General features: G+C 42.1%; 1 long non-coding RNA gene across 1 annotated transcript; it reads right to left on the bottom strand.

The window, feature by feature from the left end:
• Positions 1 to 248: 248 nt before the first annotated feature.
• LOC117550406 lies at positions 249 to 726 on the bottom strand. The gene is made up of 2 exons (XR_004569631.1): positions 664 to 726; positions 249 to 552 (listed from the first exon to the last, which is right to left on the bottom strand). It is a non-coding gene; the product is annotated as an uncharacterized LOC117550406 (long non-coding RNA).
• Between the last annotated feature and the right edge of the window lie 7,081 nt (positions 727 to 7,807).

The raw sequence follows: 7,807 nt of genomic DNA, 5'->3' as shown, positions 1-7,807 counted from the left end.
AGGTAGAGCGTGTCACCAGTGCTGAGCTCACAGAGCTCTCCACTGGCTTTCTGGTGTCTCTCACTGTCAGAAGAAATCAGAAAAAAACTCACTTTGGGGCGGTAACGTGTGAAAACAAAGACTATTCCTACACTCTTTATCTGATGAGTAAAACACCCTGAAATTAAAGATGACAGTCAGCACATTATCTTTACTGTTTCCTGTCAAATCCAATGTATTGTAAGTATAGAGCTAACACAACAAAAAACTGGACTTGTCCAAGTCTTCTTTATTGCACATTTACATTTTTGCATAAAAAACTACCTCCAGTTTAGTAAGTAGCTTTATACCAATACCTTTATATCCACGTGGATCCTTTTTGTTCTGTGTATATGCTGTTCCTAAAACATGTAATAGCTTCTGCTCTAATCCAGACAATAGGCTCTGTGCACAAGATGGCGTCTATCAACTTTTCGTGGTGCGATGTCTGCTGAGAAGTCCTTGTATGCCTCGCTGACTTTGAGGACATCTGGGTCTGGCAGCTCCCCCCGCACGGCCTTGTAACGTGTACTCCTTTGAACATGTTTATATGATAATTAGGACTTTAAGAACAATTTTACACTCAGACAACAATCACAAAGTTGTAGCAGGCTACATACAATTACTTAGGACAATATATATTACCTTACACCGTCAGCAACTGTAAACTGCTTTGGCTTAGTGGAAATGAACACCATGTCACTCACTATGCCTGGTTTCACACCCTATTAATTACACAAAATAATTATCAAATGAATTGAAAAGGTCGTTGATGCAACATACTAAATCAGCTCTTGGCACAAAGGAAATACTCATTAAACCGTGGATTGGTTGTGAACACATACTGTACTTACCATGGTTCTTGGCTTGTGCCATCGCTGCTCTGTTTCAGTGCAGCTGAGGACAGGGGGGACAGCAGCCAGGTTGAGTGTGGAGTAGTGTGCGGTCTGGAACAGCAGTGCAACATTGTGGTTACAGAGTGCTGTTCCAGCTACACAGGAACACTTTGCCTCTGCAATCTCCACAGGTGAGCAATTCTCAAAACAAAATGTCAGTCATTTTATATTTAGGACACTGCTTCAATACAACACAGACAAATGAGAGAGCTGAGAGCAGGCTGATCAGGCAAGTAATAGGTGTGGGAAAAGGCTAAACCATGTCAGGTTGTCAGTCACATCACATACACAGAAGTTCTGCTGTTTGGAATACTGTAATTTAATGACATTCAAACAGATACGCTTGTATAGCCTGTCTCAGCTCTCTCAATGTATTATCTTATATTATAACTACATACAATAGTGTTAGTAGAATGTTGAACAGCTTAACATAGATGTAGGGTACAGAACCAGCACTTACCTAACACTGGCCCATACAAATGGACCCTTCATGGATTATACTAACCATTCAGTAAAGAACAGCAGCCGTCACAACCAGTTTCTGGGGTTTCCATGAAAGCAGAGACGGTTTTCAAGCTCTCATTAAGAATCTTTGATGAAAGCTAAGTTTGGGTTTAGCTAATGTATTTATCATTTTACACGAGAGGGTTACAAAACGAACATAAATCTGTAGTCCCTTCATGCTACACACACATAGCTAGCTACCAGTTGATGTGATCACATGTATTGTCACTATGTAATCTGTTGCAACACGTCAGCTAGCTGGGCTTATTTGAATCCTAAATCACAGGTTACCTACTCTTGCTACATCAAAACCCCAGAACATGAACCTGATTGAGGCTTTGAACCGATTAACACTTTTTATTCTCCTCCCTACTCTGAGATCGTGAGGCTTTTCATGCTTTCTCATGGACCTGTAACAGCTAGCCCTGACGCTCACTCTCCCTGAAGGTAAATCTTTGTTTGAAACTGTGGGGAATTGGATATCATTCATGTTATCCAAAAAAACGTAATAGTACATCATTAAAACGCTTTCAAGACTGTCAATTTGTGAAAGTTAGCCAGTAATTACAGCTTTGTTTGTCACTTACCTTCATAATTGTCGACGTAGCTACATCTTGAACCCCTTTTCTCTTTTGCTCCTCGGGGCTGAGCCTGCCGCTTGTACCAGCCGATGTACATCACTGATGTTAACCTTCGGTAGGTCTTGGAGACATCGAGTGTAAAATAGTGCCTATATAATATCTATACGCTATCTATCGCTCTTCCCTCTACCGCTCTACCGTAGACCGGACGTTTACAACCGCACACTCAATGAACCGGAAATGGAAATACTTCATCCCGTGCAACTAGCCTATAGACCAGTCCAACCAAGCAGGTTATAGCCATGACCCAATGACTGAGGCCAGCTGAATGTTTTTGACAGCCACATATGTTGCACGTATGGATGATCTCAAGGTGTATCTCCAAATGGTGGTGATTGTAATGCCTTCAGGTGACATATAGAATAAGACACCTTCTTTACTTTTGTTTACTGAAAAGCCAAAACTTGGAGAAAATAAAGAATTTCATGAGCATAAGTGATATATTCCACCTGCGGGATAATGAGATTGACAGCTCGCTAACTGTTGTTTGAACACGGCGCACGCTGCATACAGATGGACGACGACGAGTAAACATTCCCATGCATCTGAACGCGTCTGCATTGATGTAGTCTCCAAACGACATGATATTCAGAGGAGCTGGGGAAGGCATTTGCTCGAACATATGGCCATAGTAATAAGCATGCACATACATAATGATGCACACGTACTACATGCAGGGATAGCTATAATTTGAATTGACTTTACAGGCAGATTGATTTTCCTTCAGGCAGTAGTTTTAAGTATAGGACAGATTGCAGCCCACACAAATGACCTGATACAGCAAGATCTGAGCACCACTAACATTCCTCCATCCCGCATCAGCTCACTGAAACGTCTGCTCCTGGGAAACTAAAACACTCCGGTTCATCCTGCAGGTTCAGAACAATACTGTGTTTGTCCTGTAACCAGCATGCTAACACTGGCCTGATGTAGTAAATAAATCAAGTTGAATACAAATATGTTAAAATTGGATATGTGTTAACTCCTGACGGCTCTCCATCCCGTCAACCTGCCTGCCACGGGAATTGCTCCTGTCACACTGAGACGAGAATGAGTCCAAGGGTGTTTTTAATAGAGCCTGTCAGTGTGCGACTGATGAAAACACACTGATATCTAAAAACTCATTTGATGCTGGCACAAAGGAAAACATGCAAACACACACACACACACACACACACACACACACACACACACACACACACACACACACACACACACACACACACACACACACACACACATACCATGTATACATCACTTCAGGGGACATTACATTGACTTACATGCATTTCCTGGAGACTTATCCTAACCTTAACCATAACCAACACATGCCTAACCCTTAACCTTACCCTAACCCTAACCCTTAACCTTACCCTAACCCTAACCCTAACCCTTAACCTTACCCTAACCCTAACCCTTAACCTTACCCTAACCCTAATCCTAACCAAGTCTTCACCGTAAAATGAATGATTCCCCTTATGGGGACCTCCATTTTGTCCCCATAAGGGAGGCGAGTCCCCACACGTGACTGTGTAAACAGATTTAGGTCCCCACAAGTATAGTAATGCTAGGCCACACATACGCACGCACGCACACACACACACACACACGCACACACACACACACACACGCACGCGCACACACACACACACACACACACACACACACACACACACACACACACACACACACACACACACACACACACACACACACACACACACACACACACACACACACACACACACACACACACACACACACACACACACACACACACACACTATGGTTGTTTTTGCTATACTTGCAAGGACAGTTCATTGATCACACCCAGTTCCTTATCCATTAACTCCCTTCAGTCTTTAAAGACTTCCCCTTAAAATGTTGAATATGAACAAAACACACCTTACTCAGCAGTATACACTCTTAGTGTTCGTAGCCACTGTCTTATTTAACCACTCTGGACTCCTCCTGCAATGTTGGAACAAATTATTCGGTAATTGTGTAATATTGCTGTACTTTCTTCTTTTTGCCATATTATTTCTTTAATACTGAATCTCAAATGTGAACGGAATCCTTGAACCCGGAAAATAGTCCGCTTTTTAGCCCTTCTGGCTGCATGTATCGAATCCATACTTTTTTTAATGGGTTTTTAGTTAAAGGCGTAAAAAAAAGGTCTGTGACTTTCACAAGCTTCAGAGATTCTCAAGTTCTGTTGTCCTCATCTCATTGTCTTATTATTCAGAAATCCAATGGAAACATCTCATTGTTTATTGTCCCTTTACTTCCGGGTCGGCCTACAACAACCCTCAGGGGCTTAGTCTGTGAGCTGTAGGGTCGCCGGTCCAAGTCCCCGAACAGACCTAAATATGGAGTGTGGCCTGCTACTTGCAGAGGTCGCAGTTCACCTCCTGCCCTGCCGTGGTGCCCTTGAGCAAGGCACCGGACACATAATTTCCTATATAGATAGACATTTGATTTTCTCACTTGATACAGACACAGCACAATATCATAGGAAATGTGGGGAAATAAATGTATCTGTTTTGGGTCCAGATTGTTTTTCTCAAAAGTGTAAGCTCTGATAGGGTTCTGTTTTTACAGTGAAGGAAATGGGCTGATGTGATTGGTCATTACCACACAAGCTGTTAATGTATTCTGACTAATCCCACACTGTTTGCAAGTCTGCAACAGATCTGCTGTTCACCTCAGGCCACAGAAATTACCACAAATCACTCGCCACACCCAATGCTCTGGTGCCGCGCGCCATTGGTTCACAGTGATAAAGCCTCAGGTGTTTGGAGAGCATATAAGCTTCATAAAGACGGTTTTGGTTGAGTCACTATTGTGTTGTAGCAATTTGTGATGAATAGTATAAAAGTGAGCATTTATTTCTATGTCACAGGTTAACTAACTTTAAAGTATCAAATGTCAGACATCAGGCTAATAAAATAACATTCAATGGAAACCTGAAAAATCGTCACAAAGACAGAAGTAAAAGAACACACACACACACACACACACACACACACACACACACACACACCACACACCACACAGAGCTCCCGGTGAGGTCCATTCTAAGGCCTATTAAATAATCAGTCAGGTTTCTACCCCGCTGGCAAAAATCAGAGCCAATCGGCAGCTCCTCAGCGAACTACTGTGTGTGTGTGTCTGTGTGTGTCTGTGTGTGCTGCGTCTCCTCCAGAGCTGCCATTCAGTCTCCAAGAAGCTTCTCCAGAATTAGCGCTGTGTATTTTCAGCCTGCATGGCTCATCTCTCACCAATGACCCTGTTTGAATTCAGCCTCAGCTTCTCTTTACCTCCAAATTCACCTCCATCACTTCGATCTCATTCCCCCAAACCTCATACACACACATTCCCACTGCAAACTTTAAAACTATATTCTCTTTTGCCTAATTGCTATACACGGAGCGTTTCTAATTGCTATACACGGAGCCTTTCTTTTGAAGGTTGATATTTATCACAAAGAACAATAGCTCGTAGTCTTTTAAGAAAAATAAGACAAAGCAGGGCGATGGAAATTTAAATCTTCTTTCAAGCTCAACATTAAAGTTGTCAGTATTTCAAGTATCTGTACAATGCAATAGCTGTGCATGGCAACAGCCAGATAGCAAAGCTGAGGGAAAGATTTTGGTCATGACAAATTAACTTTGGTTAAGGAATATTTAGAATTAGCAACAATAAAGACGAAAGGGTCTTCAGCTATTTTTTTTTGACCTATTATCTATAGGTTTGAGTGTATGTAAATGGTCTGCAAAGGTTACAATTCCTGTGTTCCCCCCCCCTCTCCATGCCTCCATTGGACTCATTTGTTTACTTCAGTAACATAGTGACATCACTATGTAACACTCACGCTTCTATTGGCTAGTGCTAACCAATCAGAGCAGACTGGGCTCTGGTTTCAGACAGAGGGTGAAAAGAGGTAGTATGAGAAAAATAAAGAACATTAAAGAATGGAGATGCCATGGAAATGCACAATAGGGCCTCTTTAATATAAAGGCTGATGGTATGGCACTTGTGAGGTGTAGAATCGTCCAATATCAAATTAATTGATAGCTGTAACTTGATTGATTGATAACTAGATTTTTCAACAATCAAAATCTGTTCCCCCTCCAAATAGTGTTTACTGCCCGGTGAATTTTTTTCTCCCATTGGACACCTTCTCACGTCTTCTATGCAACTGTGATGATGAGGCTGACCCCACAGGTGGTTTGCATAGTGGCATCTTGACTTACCTCACATATCCAGAAAGAGCTCAAAGTAGAATGAATGCAGCATGTCGTGAAGAACAGGTTGAGGGTGTTTCTGTCTCCGATGAAGAAGCCTCATGAATATCTTTATGTCGACCTACACTTTTCTAGCATGGATGGGTGGCTGAGGCTCAGGAGGTAGATGGTTGCTCTCCAACTGAAGGGTGGTGGTTTGATCCAAAGTCTGCAAGATGCTTAACCCCAAATTGCTCCCAATGTCACGGCCAACAAAGTGTGTGTGTGTGCGTGTGTGTGTGTGTGTGTGTGTGTGTGTGTGTGTGTGTGTGTGCGTGCGTGTGTGTATGTGTGAATGTTAGTCTCCCTGAGCAGGTGCACCTTGTATGGCAGCCTCTGCCTCTGTGTGAATGAGTGATGATGACTTGTATATATAAAAGTGTTTTGAGGGGTTGTAGAGACTGGAAAAGTGCTTCATAAATGCAGTCCATTTTCCATACAAAAAGCAGCAAGTACTGTATTAACATTTGAAACAGTATTTAGATCATAATAGGCCCAACTGAATCACTTAAAGGTGGGGTAGGTAATTCACTTCAGAAACACTTTTTGTTATATTCCATGGAATGCTCTTAACATCCCGATAGCAATGAATACATTAAATGCTTTGACAATAAATATATACACATATTTCATCTGTGGAAGCCGTGGCGCTGTAAAAAGCAAGTCCAATAATCTGCCTCGGCCCGCGGCAGATAACTGGATGGCCTACCTGCCGGTCAGCCTTCCATCTGTGCACAAAGTTATCTCGTGCCCTTATTGGTCATGTGCGCGTTCGTGTGTGTTGGAGGAGGGGCTCTGTAAGGAAGTCTGAAGGAAGGGGTAGATTATTTTCGGTTTTCTACTTTCAAATTCTAGCGCACTCGAGCTGGTTCATTCTTACCTACCCTACCTTTAAACTAGGACTTTAAAACTACACTTACCAATACCATTGCTTACATTACATTCTATTTTATTTAGCATACCCAATTTATAATAAAAAGCAATCATCCAAGAGTATACAATCTCAGCCCAGCAAGAATCCAAGTATGATGTGTCCAGACATTTATGTTAAGTTCATTCATCTTGTTCAAGTCTTTGTCCTATGCCTTGTCTGGACTCCCTGTTTTATTTTGTAGTAGCCTCTCCCTCTTGTTTCAGATCACTTAACTTTGTGTATTTCCCACCACTGCGAATGTCTACCCCACCCTGACTGTCTTCACCTGTGCCCCCTCCCCTTGTGTATAGTCTGCGTCTCCCTTGTTCTGTGCCAGTTCGTCTTGTCTCTTGATGCCATGTCTGCAGCCATCCCTCGACTAAGCACTCCACTCCTTGATGTTCATTTTTTTTTGTTTATCATTTTTATTTATCCTGATGGTATCCGTTTCTGATCCTCCAAGTGAGGGTTTTGTGTTTGTTCTTGTCTTTTTAATCGATCTTCTGATTAAAAGTCTTGGTACATTTGTATCTGTCTGTTCATTTTTAC

The sequence above is a fragment of the Gymnodraco acuticeps genome, unplaced genomic scaffold, assembly GCF_902827175.1.
Source record: "Gymnodraco acuticeps unplaced genomic scaffold, fGymAcu1.1, whole genome shotgun sequence".
NCBI lineage: Eukaryota > Metazoa > Chordata > Actinopteri > Perciformes > Bathydraconidae > Gymnodraco > Gymnodraco acuticeps.
The sequence above is the reverse complement of the archived record's forward strand: the minus strand, read 5'-3'. Positions and strand labels throughout refer to the sequence as shown.